The 11,988-nt window shown below is 51.7% G+C and overlaps 1 long non-coding RNA gene across 1 annotated transcript; it reads left to right on the top strand.

Moving 5' to 3' along the window:
• Nucleotides 1-1,689: 1,689 nt before the first annotated feature.
• LOC135967363 (uncharacterized) lies at nucleotides 1,690-4,242 on the top strand. Its single transcript, XR_010581409.1, has 2 exons — nucleotides 1,690-2,156; nucleotides 4,062-4,242. It is a non-coding gene; the product is annotated as an uncharacterized lncRNA (long non-coding RNA).
• The last annotated feature ends 7,746 nt before the right edge of the window (nucleotides 4,243-11,988 follow it).

Genomic DNA, 11,988 nt, shown 5'->3' with positions numbered 1-11,988 from the left:
GTAAGAGTCAAGACATCAGCGGGGCCGTGTTGCTTCCAGAGGCCCTAGGGAAATCCGTTTCCTTGCACTTCCAGCTTCTAGTGGCTGCCCACATTCCTTGGCTTGTGGCCTCATCCTCCTTCTTCAAAGCCAGGTGTGTAGCATCTTCTGGCTCCTCTCTCTTGCTCTGACCTTCCTGCCTCTCTGTTGCAAGGATCCACTTTTGTGGCTAGAATGGGTCCTTCCTCCCCAGCCTGAATGTGATGACCACCTCCTCCATGGCCCCCCATTGCCCAGGGCAAGAATGGGGCCCATCACTGCTGCCCAGAGCATAGGGAGACCCTGTCCAGGTTTCCTGGGAAGGCATCAAGATGTTCCTGAGGCTCAAAGAAAAAGAAAAATGGCTAGGCATGGTGGCTCACGCCTGTGATCTGAGGTCTTTGGGAGACCAAGGCAGGAGGACCACTTGAGCCCAGGAATTTGAAACCAGCTTGGACAATGATGGGCAAACTCCATCTCTACAAAAAATAAAAAATTAGCCAGATGTGGTGGCACACACCTGTAGTCCCCAACTAGTTTGAAGCGAGAAGATCACTTGAGGCCTTAAGGCTGGGAGGTTAAGGCTGCAGTCAGCCATGACTGCTCCACTGCAGTGCAGCCTGGGCAACAGAGTGAGACCCTATCTCAAAAATAAATAAATAAAGATGCTCCCAAGGGTGCTGGGCTCTGTGGGCCCAGGCCTGTGGTCCTGCTCCCTTGCCAGAAGTAAAAGCTGGCCTAAGGGAGAGCTGAAACTTGCTCTGATGGGGACTCCAAAGTCCCTACAGATTCTGCAGATTCTCCTAGGAATCAGTACCTCCTGGTTTTGGGAATGGTCCCAGGAGCTGATTAGTTGGGCCGCACTAGGCTCTGGATCTCCCTTCTGGTTGGAAGGGGAGGGGACTCCAGGGCCTGGGACCAAGGGCATGTCCAGGGAGCTTGGAGCAGGGAAGGTCTGCCCTGCCCTGTACCTGCTAGGCAGTACAGAAGGACTCTTACTCCCTCTCTGAGCCTCAGGGGTCTGTTAGGAAGATGGGGATACCCTCAAAGCCCCCCTCCTGGGTCCTGTGGGTCAGTGCAACTTGTTGAGCATGACCTGCGTGTTTAGAAGAGGCAGGGATGCCAGGGAAAAACCTCGTGCTTAGCAGACATGGGCCTTCATGGGGCTTCCATGCTACCATGAAGACCATGGCCCTGCATGGGTCCTGGAGAGAAGGGGATGCGAAGGAGAACTGCTGCTCGCTTGCAGCTCAGCTGACACCCAGCACAAGCCAAAAGATCTTTGTGGTTCCAAGGCACTGAGACATGGAGGTTGTTCATTACCACAGCACAGTCTATCAAGAGGTGACCAACACGCTCTCCCCAGCCGCATCTAGTTGCAGCTGGTGCACTCCCTGTTGGCCCTCTTTCTCACCTCCCTCTGCTGTTAGGGACTCTACAGCCCAGGACCCCAGGCTGGAGAAATCAGCAAGCTAGTTGATTTCTCCCTCTCCCTCAATTTCCACAATTCTTCAGTTACTGGGGTCAGGCCATTGTGCAGTCCAGAACTCCTCCCACTTAGCGATCAGCTCTTCCCCAACCCCTCACCGACCTCCCTTCCCTGTACCCCCAAAACTGCCTGCTTGCTGGGCATAGTGTCTGCACCCCAATTACGGGAGCAGAACAGAGGTCCCTCACCTGGGGTATGCCATGAGTAGAACTCAGGACATTCATGAACTTGGATGGAGAAAGAAAAAAATCTCACCTCCATTTTCTCTAAGGTCTAACTACAGTTTAGTATTTCCTTCCATGATGATCACACCCAGCAAAGCCAGGAGTCAGCAGGACCTGCAGCACTGTTACCAACAGAAATCATGGCTGTCTTCCCATCACATCAAAGCTGGTGCAGATTTCTCAAAATCTCACTCATCACTCCGTTACAGACCTGCCACCACATCTTGTTAATGCTTAGTAAAGAGGCACATTTATTATCACATCACAAATGTGATTTATTTTTTCTTTTTTTTTCTTTTTTAGATGGAGTCTCACTCTGTCACCCAGGCTGGAGTGCAGTGGTGCGATCTCGGCTCACTGCAGCCACCTCCTCTCAGGTTCAAGTGATTCTCCTGCTTCTGCCTCCTGAGTAGCTGGGATTACAGGTACATGCCACCACGCTCCGCTAATTTTTGTATTTTTAGTAGAGATGGGGTTTCACCATGTTGGCCAGGCTGGTCTGGAACTCCTGATCCAGCCACCTTGGACTCCCAAAGTGTCGGGATTACAGGTGTGAGCCACCACACCCTGCCACAAATGTGGTTTTTAAATGTGGTTTTTAAAAATATCTTGGTAGCCATATTTCCCATGACTTGGTTTCCTGTGTAATCGTATGTATTTGTTATGCATGTACAAAGAAGATAGGGCATAAAGGTGTCACCAGATGCCACAGCGGCCAACAGCACAGAAAAGGTCACAACCACCCACTGCAGAGAAAGGCACTGGGGACCTTGGCTATGTGGACAAGAACCAGGAGCCTTGGGCTTCCCAGGCAAAGCTGGGAAGCCTGCAGGGAAGCCTGCAGGGACCTGACAGGTGGATGTCCTGGTGCCCAAGGCAGGGCTGGGTCGGGGAGAGTGGCACCCTCAGACTGTCTGAGGTCTCTCTCCCTAGAGGACAGTAGTACCACAGGTTGGAAGTCAGGTCTTTCCAGAGTCCCTGTGACCTCCTCTTTCTGCACAAAACCCAGACTGAGTAGGAAAATGTCCCCAGGAAGAAGCAGCCACTGCCCAAGGGAGAGAGCTAGAGACACGCTGGGCAGGCTACATCCCTGGGCTTCTCTGGGACCTGACAAGAGCCTGTCCATCCCTTCACCTCCACTAAGATCAGGGCACTCCAGGAGTCTTGGCAGGGCCACCCCAGGCTCTGCTCTGCCCTGGAAACGTCCTAATTTCACACTGACTCAGTTTCAGTTTTGGAAGGAAGTCAGAGGTTGCCTCCATGTCCCTTCTCTCCACTGGTTCTCTGGAACCCTCCATCATAGATGTCCCCGCCCTTCCTTCCCCTGTCAGGAGCAAAACTCCCGCCCCTCCAGGAGCTGGCCTCTCTAAGTCCTCTTGCATCAGGCCAGGCTCAGCCCTGGAGGCCACAGCTCAGGCCCTGGGCCAGCCGAAGGGGCAGGGCGAGGAACCTACATTGTTCTGTGCCTTGCCCCTTTAAGAGGCCCATACAGACAAGAGCAAATTCAATAGGTTGAGTCATCCACTCTATAGTGATTAAGCAGGGATGGTGGAGAAGGAGAGAGTGTCAGCTCTGGAACCAGGTGGCCTTAGATTGAAATCTTAGCTCTGCTATTTACCAGCCGGGTGGCCTTGGGTAGGTTATTTGACCAATACCGTTCCTCTGTTTCCCCACCTTGAGTGTTATTGCAAGGATTAAATGAATTACTACAAAGTAAAGTACTAAATATATATCAGCTATTATTATTATTACTACTACTATTATTATTAAGAACCAGGAGGTGGGGACTGTGACATAGGCTGCTGGGTCTCTTCTCTCCTCTTCCATAAGAATAGCCTAGGCCGGGCGCGGTGGCTCACGCCTGTAATCCCAACACTTTGGAAGGCCGAGGCGGGCGGATCACAATCAGGAGATCGAGACCATGGTGAAACCCCGTCTCTACTAAAAATAGAAAAAAATTAGCCGGGCGCAGTGGCAGGCGCCTGTAGTCCCAGCTACTCGGGAGGCTGAGGCCGAAGAATGGCGTGAACCCGGGAGGCGGAGCTTGCAGTGAGCCGAGATTGCGCCACTGCACTCCAGCCTGGGCGACAGAGCGAGACTCTGTCTCAAAAAAAAAAAAAAAAAAGAATAGCCTACCCCATCCTTAGCTGGGCATATGGCCACCTGACCCAAAACTACATTTCCCAGCATCCCTTGCTGCTAGATGTAGCCATGTGATCAGGTTCTGGCCAATAAGATGCCAGGAGAAGTGGTTTGGACCACATCCTGGAAGTTTTCTTTAAAGGACAGAGGCAATCCCTTCTCCCCTTTTTCGCCTTTCTGCTGACCAGAATGTGAGCATGGAGTCTGGAGCAGGAGCAGCTGTTGTGCACTGTGAGGTTGAAGCCGTGTGTTGAGAATAGCAGAGCAACAAAGCAATAGGAACTGGAGCCCCCAGGGGCCATGAAGCCCCTACCAGCCCTGCACTGCTTAGATTTACTTGAGCAAGAAATAAACCCTTGATTGTTTAAACCAGTGTTATTTGAGGTCTGCCCTATTTGAAGCACAACCAAATCCTCTTTAACACAGGCACAGCAGTGAGTAACATGCACGGCCCCTGCCCTCTGGGAATCACAGTCTAGTTGGGGAGAGAGACAATAATCATGTAAACAAAGAAAGAGGTCGTTGTGGTTATGAAAAGAGCTATGAACGATGGGCCAGAGAATGTGGTGGAGAGTGGAGGAGGCACGGACCGGCCCTGGGAGGACTCTTGGAGGAGACAGCTAGCTACCATCTAACTGGGAAGAGCAAGGAAGAGCGTCCCTGCAAAGGTAATGAAGGAGCATAGAAAGAGGCTGTTCAGCTCTGTGATTCAGAGCACAGGCCTCAAGAGTCAGGAGTCCTGGGCCCCTGGCCTGGCCCTGCCTCTCCCCCGGTGTGGGACCCCCGGTGTGGCACACTCCCCTCTCCCCTCTCTGAGGTAAAGTGCTCAGCAAGTTCCTGACACATAATAGATGTTCAATAAGAGATCACGGTTGTGGGTGGGGTGTGGTGGCTCACACCTGTAATCCCAGCACTTTGGGAGGCCTAGGCAGGCAGATAGCTTGGGCCCAGGAGTTCAAGACCAACCTGGGCAACATGACAAAACCCTGTCGCTACAAAAAAAAAAAAAAAAAAAAATTAGCCAGATGTGGTGGCACACGCCTGTAGTCCAGCTACTCAGGAGGCTGAGGTGGGAGGATCTCTTGAGCCTGGGAGGCAGGGGTTGCAGTGAGCTATGATTGTGCCACTGTACTCCAGCCTGGTGATGCAGCAAGGAAGGAGAGAAAGAAAGAGAAGAAAGAGTGAGAAGAGGGAAAGAAGGAAGGAAGGAAGGAAGGAAGGAAGGAAGGAAGGAAGGAAGGAAGGAAGGAAGGAAGGAAGGAAGGAAAGAAGGGAGGGAGGGAGGGGAGGGGAGGGAAAGGAAGGGGAAAAGAGGGAATAAAGAAGGATTACTGTTTTAGAAGACACAGGTGCCAGGCGCGGTGGCTCACGCCTGTAATCCCAGCACTTTGGGAGGCCAAGGTGGGCGGATCACAAGGTCAGGAGATTGAGACCACAGTGAAACCCCGTCTCTACTAAAAATACAAAGTTAGCCGGGCGCGGTGGCGGGCGCCTGTAGTCCCAGCTACTCAGGAGGCTGAGGCAGGAGAATGGCGTGAACCCGGGAAGCGGAGTTTGCAGTGAGCCGAGATCGCGCCACTGCACTCCAGCCTGGGCGACAGAGTGAGACTCCGTCTCAAAAAAAAAAGAAGACACAGGTGAAATGTGAATGAAATCAGAGATGGGGTAAAGCCTGGGAGGGTCTGTTAAGTCTTTACAGCAGACGGCGCATTTAGATTCGGTCCTGAAGGTTGCATAGGAGTTTTACTAAGGTAGTGGGAAGAAAGGATACTCTAGGGGAATGGATCACAGGCCCTTTCTACTCCTCATCCACTTTGGGGCCAGCCCCATCCATCAGGCCTCTTCGGAGCCTAGCTTCCAATTTCTGTTTCTGTCTCTGGCCAGTCCATTCATGGTAGGATCTGAAATCCAGGCTGAGATTTTCTTCTAACCCCAACTAAGCCCTCTTGCTTTTTTTTTTTTGGCAGGAGGTGGGTAGGGGACAGAGTCTTACTTTATCTCCCAGGCTAGAGTGCAGTGGTGCAATCTCGGCTCACTGCAACCTCTGCCTCCTGGGTTCAAGTGACTCTTCTGTCTCAGCCTCCCGAGTAGCTGGGACTACAGGTGTGCACTATCATGCCCGGCTAATTTTTGTATTTTTAGTAGAGATGGGTTTTTGCCATGTTGGCCAGGCTGGTCTAGAACTCCTGACCTCAGGTGATCCGCCCACCTTGGCCTCCCAAAGTGCTGGGATTACAGGCGTGAGCCACTGAGTTCGGGTCTTCCTGCTTCTTTGGGTCCCATCCTATGAGTTTGTTCAACTGGGGGATGGGGACATTGTGGGCTGGATTCTACTGGTGCCCAGGTCCTGCAAGACCCCACTCAACCAGGGCCCTAGCAGACCCCCTGCCACCACTTTGCTTTTGCCACATCGACCTGCCCTTCCCTCAACAGCAAACCCTTCTTCTGTCTCCCCTCATATAAGCCAGCTCACAGTTCCCCCTGCTCCCTATTCTTCTCCTCCCTCCACTCACTCTTCTTAGCCCTAACCTTTGCTTTCAACTCAACCATGTCACTTCCTCCCAGAAGCCTTCCCTGATGTCTGTGGCTGGTTTAGGGCCTTTACGCTGAGCTGCCTGTAGTCTCGCCATCATAGCACACATTTGTGGGTCTCTTTGATTCATGTCTGTTTCACTATACAGTGAGCCTATCCTGTCCACAGAGGTATCCACAGCATTTGCATGGGGCCAGTACATAGTAGGTGCTCAGGAACGAAGGCGGAGACTTAGTCCAGCCCTCCAGGAAAGATGAGAAAACCAGCTGAGAAGCTGGGCCCAGCAGGGTCAGGTCTCCTGTCTGCTGCCCCCAGGGGGAGCCCCCCATTCGGCCTCCCCTCTCCCCTCTGCCTGCTGAACCTGGCACTGGAGTTGGGTAGGAGTGGGGGAGTGGGAGTTGGTGGTAGGAGCTGCAGATAGAATCCCCCAGGGAGGCAGAGGCGAGAACACTGAGCTCCCACATCTCCAGAAGAGATAGAGCTGGCAGGGAAGGAGGCGGATAAAGCTCACATCTGGTTCTACCCACCCAGGCTGTGGCTCCCATGGGCAGCACCGCCCTCCCTGCCCCAGGACTAACCCCTGCCCCCCTCTTCCCTCCTCCCCACACTCTCTGCCTTCCTAGGGAGGCATAGGGCCCCTTCCAGGGCTGCAGATTTAGCCCCAGATTTGTATGTGTGCATACAGCCCAGTTACATGTGCTGTGTGCACATCAGAAACTAACTCCTGAGAGCTGACATCGAACCCCACTTTGAGACCTGAGGCCAATTTGCTGTTGTGTTAAATGTACTGAGCCCCCGCTCACCCCGGACAAACGGACGGCACCTGGGCCTCTTACCTCCCAGGTGGAATGGAGTTCCAGGTTTGATCTTGTTGGGATAGAAAGATTAAGGAAAGCGGCCAGTAGCAGTGGCTCACTCCTGTAATCCCAGCACACTAGGAGGTCGAGGCGGGTGGATCACTTGTCAAGAGTTGGAGACCAGTCCGGCCAACATGGTGAAACCCCATCTCTACTAAATACAAAAAATTATCTGGGTGTGGTGGCAGACACCTACAATCCCAGCTACTAGGGAGGCTGAGGCAGGACAATCACTTGAACCCGGAAGGCAGAGGTTGCAGTGAGCGGAGATCACACTACTGCACTCTAGCCTGGGCAACAAGAGTGAAACTCCATCTCAAAAAAAAAAAAAAAAAAAGGAAAGAATCAGGGAGAAGATAGCTCTACAGTGGAGATGGATTTATTGAGAGTAAACCTGAGAAGGGCTCTGGCCGGCAGGGTCTGGAGCAAGCTACTCTTACAACCTGAGGCTTTTTAAAGAGCGGGGTGGAGGAAGTGCGCTTTGAAAGAAGATCCTATTGGGAAGGAATTGGGGAAAGGCTGGGTAGTTATGACTACTGGGGACTTTGTTAGGCTCTGTTGCAGTTAGGGCCTATGCTCTGTTGAAGCTATGGGCGGGGCTGACATTTTCGGACATGGAAACTTGATACTTTAAGATGGTGGAGGCGGCCGGGCGCGGTGGCTCAAGCCTGTAATCCCAGCACTTTGGGAGGCCGAGGCGGGCGGATCACGAGGTCAGGAGATCGAGACCATCCTGGCTGACACGGTGAAACCCCGTCTCTACTAAAAAAATACAAAAAACTAGCCGGGCGAGGTGGCGGGTGCCTGTAGTCCCAGCTACTGGGGAGGCTGAGGCAGGAGAATGGCGTGAACCCGGGAGGCGGAGCTTGCAGTGAGCTGAGATCCGGCCACTGCACTCCAGCCTGGGCGACAGAGCGAGACTCTGTCTCAAAAAAAAAAAAAAAAAAAAAAAAGATGGTGGAGGCTGGGCCCAGTGGCTCATGCCTGTAATCCCAGCACTTTGGGAGATCAAGGTGGGCTCACCTGATCACCTGAGGTCGGGAGTTCCAGACCAGCCTGACCAACATAGAGAAACCCCATTTCTACTAAAAATACAAAATTAGCCCGGCGTGGTGGTTTGTGCCTGTAATCCCAGCTACTCGGGAGGCTGAGACAGGAGAATCGCTTGAACCCAGAAGGTGGAGGTTGAGGTGAGCAGAGATTGTGCCACTGCACTCTAGCCTGGGCAACAAGAGTGAAACTCCTTCTCAAAAAAAAAAAAAAAAAAAAAAGATGGTGGAGTCTCGTTAAGATGGCAGCAGTCTTGTCCTATCAATCCAGACTCTTTGGTGAGATAGGGAGATGGGCTGGCATGATTTTTCTGGCTACTTCCTGCTGAAAGGGGGCCGTGAGATTGCTGGTTTAGGATTGACTGGAGGAGTAGCACCGTCTTCAGATGTTATTGGGAGGCAGCTGTGAGATGGCTGTGATCCTGTTGGTGGGGAACATTGAACCAGGAACTGATTTGGTTTTCTTGTCGCTCCCTCATTCTTTGAGCTCTTTCCTGAAGTTTTGGATGGCATCCCTTACCAAACCTGTCTGGTTGACATAGAAGCAGCATTCTTCCCCTCGAGAGAGGCAGAGACCTCCCTTCTCTGTTGTAAGGAGGTCGAGTCCTCTCTGGTTTTGGAGGACTTCTCCCGCTAGGGAGTCTAGCTGGTCTTGAATTCTTACAAGGCCCTTGGCCATATATTCTGAGGATTCTTGTAGGTCTGTGGAGAGAGCCTTAAAATATGAGAGTGAAGTGGCTAATCCCCCAGCTCTTAAACCAATGCCTGAGCTGATGCCCAGAATAGCCAATAAGGCGATGTCTGTTGGCATGCTGAGTGGAAGGCACCGGCAGGGATGGGTTAGGGGGAATTATTCCGAAGACTGAAGAAAGCGGGGCCAGAGTACAGGTGCCTGTCCAATTGGTTGGGAGGCGGAGGTAAGTGTTGGTGCCACGCAGGAAAGACAAGCCTGCTTCGGAAATGCAGGTAGAGATATGAAGGGAAAAAAGGTGGATTAAGGGCCTTTGGTTGTTTTGTGGTGGGTTCTTGGCTCCAAACAGACAGTGTAGACGCAAGGAGGTTCTGATGATTGTGAAGATGTGTTTGGAGTCGACCTTTGAACATTTGATGCGATCTGAAGTGGCACCAGTTTTGGATAGCCACGGATAGAGATGTGTGTTGGGGACAGAGCGATTAAAGGAGGTAGCTGTGACTGTTGGGGGCTCTGTAAAGCGAACTCGTTGGAGGAACAACCCGTTGGCCTCTGGTGAAACTTGGTATTCAACCTGGTTAGTTTGATGGTCTGTAGGGTGCTGGATAGAAATGGTTTTGTTACATTCTCCTGAAGTGAGGGATCCTACGGGGGACGTGCCCTGTGTGGCTGAAAAACAGAGTGGAGCCCGTTGAAGGAGAGGAATATGAAGAGTAAAGGGTCCTTCAACAGAGGGGGCGGGGGAGCATATTTTGTGTTTTGTTTTTGAGATGGGGTCTCGCTCTGTTGCCCAGGCTGGAGTGCAGTGTTGCCATCTTGGCTCACTGCAACCTCTGCCTCCCGGGTTCAAGCAGTTCTCCTGCCTCGGCCCCCCGAGTAGCTGGGATTACAGGTGTGCGCCACCACATCCGGCTAAAATTTCGTATTTTTAGTAGAGATGGGGTTTCACCATGTTGGTCAGGCTGCTCCTGAACTCCCGACCTCAAACCATCTGCCCACCTCGCCTCCCAAAGTGTTGGGATTACAGGCATGAGCCACAGCACCTGGCCGTGGGCATATTTTGTTACAGAGTTATAATATGTTTGGAACAGTTTGTTGGCTTGGTTAGCAAATTGGGTAGGGTAATTGCCAAGTAGAGTGTCTGCCCTTTCAAAGAAGGAAGACCGCTTTTGGAGTTTATAAGTCAGGAACGTTTTTTGAGTTAACGTTGTAGGGAGAAGAGCCGGTAGGGCTGTAGGTGCCCACAACGAGGAGAGCGATAGGCACGTCCAACAATTATGGGCATAGGAAGTATTAGCTTGCCCCAGCAGGAGCTGAGTGAGATTCAAAGAACGTTCCAGAGGCTTAGCGATGAGGAGTGACTTGATGCGGGCTGAAGATCCCATTGTAGTGAGGAAAAGTAAACTTAGGGGAGAAGGAACATCAGGCAGAAGGAAAAGAAAGTTATTTGGGTGGGGGAGAGATCCTAGGAGGTACCTTGAAGCCATAAGTCCCACAGAAGGTTAAAGATTTGATTAGGGGAAACTAGAGGCTCCTTGTGAGGGGACAAGGTAACATCTGAGCTAAGGAGCGTGAGGAAGAGGCGAAAATTGTAGGGACAAAGCGACATAGAAGATTGATAGGCTTTTATTTATTTTTATATTTGAGATGGAGTCCGTCTCTGTCACCAGGCTGGAGTGCAGTGGCACGATCTCAGCTCACCGCAACCTCCATCTCCCGGGTTCAAGCAATTCTCCTGTCTCAGCCCCCTGAGTAGCTGAGATTACAGGCGCGGACCACCATGACTGGCTAAGTTTTGTATTTTTAGTAGAGATGGGGTTTCACCATGTTGGTCAGGCTGGTCTCGAGCTCCTGATCTCGTGATCCACCTGCCTCGGCCTCCCAAAGTGTTGGGATTACAGGCATGAGCCACTGCGCCCAGGTGATAGGCTTTTAATAGAGAGGTTTAGGTGGAAGTTTCTTCTTTGGGAATCCTGGTTAGGCAGACAGATGTAGGCCCCGTGGAAACACAGGAAAAGATTGAGAGGGTTTTACTCTGAGTTGGTGGGGGGCTGGATGGTTTTTTGAGGGATCAGGGGTGGAACCGATTAGGAATTCCCTTGAGCTTAGTGGCCATGGGGTAGCTAGAATAATCTAATAAGGGCCGTCCCGCTTGGGTTAAGAGGGTTGCCGGGGATTTCTCTTGGGGTTTGGAGAACCTAGTCTCCCTGATGGAGAGAGGGGTCATCTATGCTTGGGAGTGATTGGGGTAAGGTATGGTTCACATATTTCCAAATGAAACTTCGGACTGCCTGTAGGAGCGGAGTAACGAGGGAATCGGGCGGTGAAGGGGATTTTTGAGATGGCGTAAAAGAGGCCAGAAGTCTCCCGGACATGAATTAAATGCGCTAATCATTAGGGGTTTGCGAGGGAGAGCCCTAATTTTGAGAAGGACGAAGGGCAATAAGGTGGTCCAGTCTTTGTGGGTTTGTAAGGAGAATTTTGTGAGAGTATTTTTTAGAATACCATTCATCCTTTCTACCTTCCCAGAAGATGGAGGTCAGTAAGGAATATGGAATTTCTAGGTAATATGAAGGGCTTTTATAAGATTTGGGGAGGCCGGGCCTGGTGGCTCATGCCTGTAATCCCAGCACTTTGGGAGGCCAAGGCGGGTGGATCACCTGAGGTCAGGAGTTCGAGACCAGCCTGGCCAATATGGTGAAACCCCTTCTCTATTAAAAATACAAAAAATTATCTGGGCGTGGTGGTGGGCACCTGTAATCCCACCTACTCAAGAGGTTGAGGCAGGAGAATTGCTTGAACCCGGGAGGCAGAGGTTGCAGTGAGCTGAGATTATACCATTGCACTCCAACCTGGGCAACAAGAGCAAAACTCGGTCTCAAATATGTATATATATTTGAGGTGATTTGGATGGTGAATTCGAGACCATTACCAGATTGCAATGAAGAGGGGACCCCGAATCTGGGGACGATTTCTGTGAGTAGT

The sequence above is a fragment of the Macaca fascicularis genome, chromosome 15 (assembly GCF_037993035.2).
Source record: "Macaca fascicularis isolate 582-1 chromosome 15, T2T-MFA8v1.1".
Classification (NCBI taxonomy): domain Eukaryota; kingdom Metazoa; phylum Chordata; class Mammalia; order Primates; family Cercopithecidae; genus Macaca; species Macaca fascicularis.
Note: the sequence above shows the minus strand (reverse complement) of the source record. Positions and strands in the feature narration are given on the sequence as shown.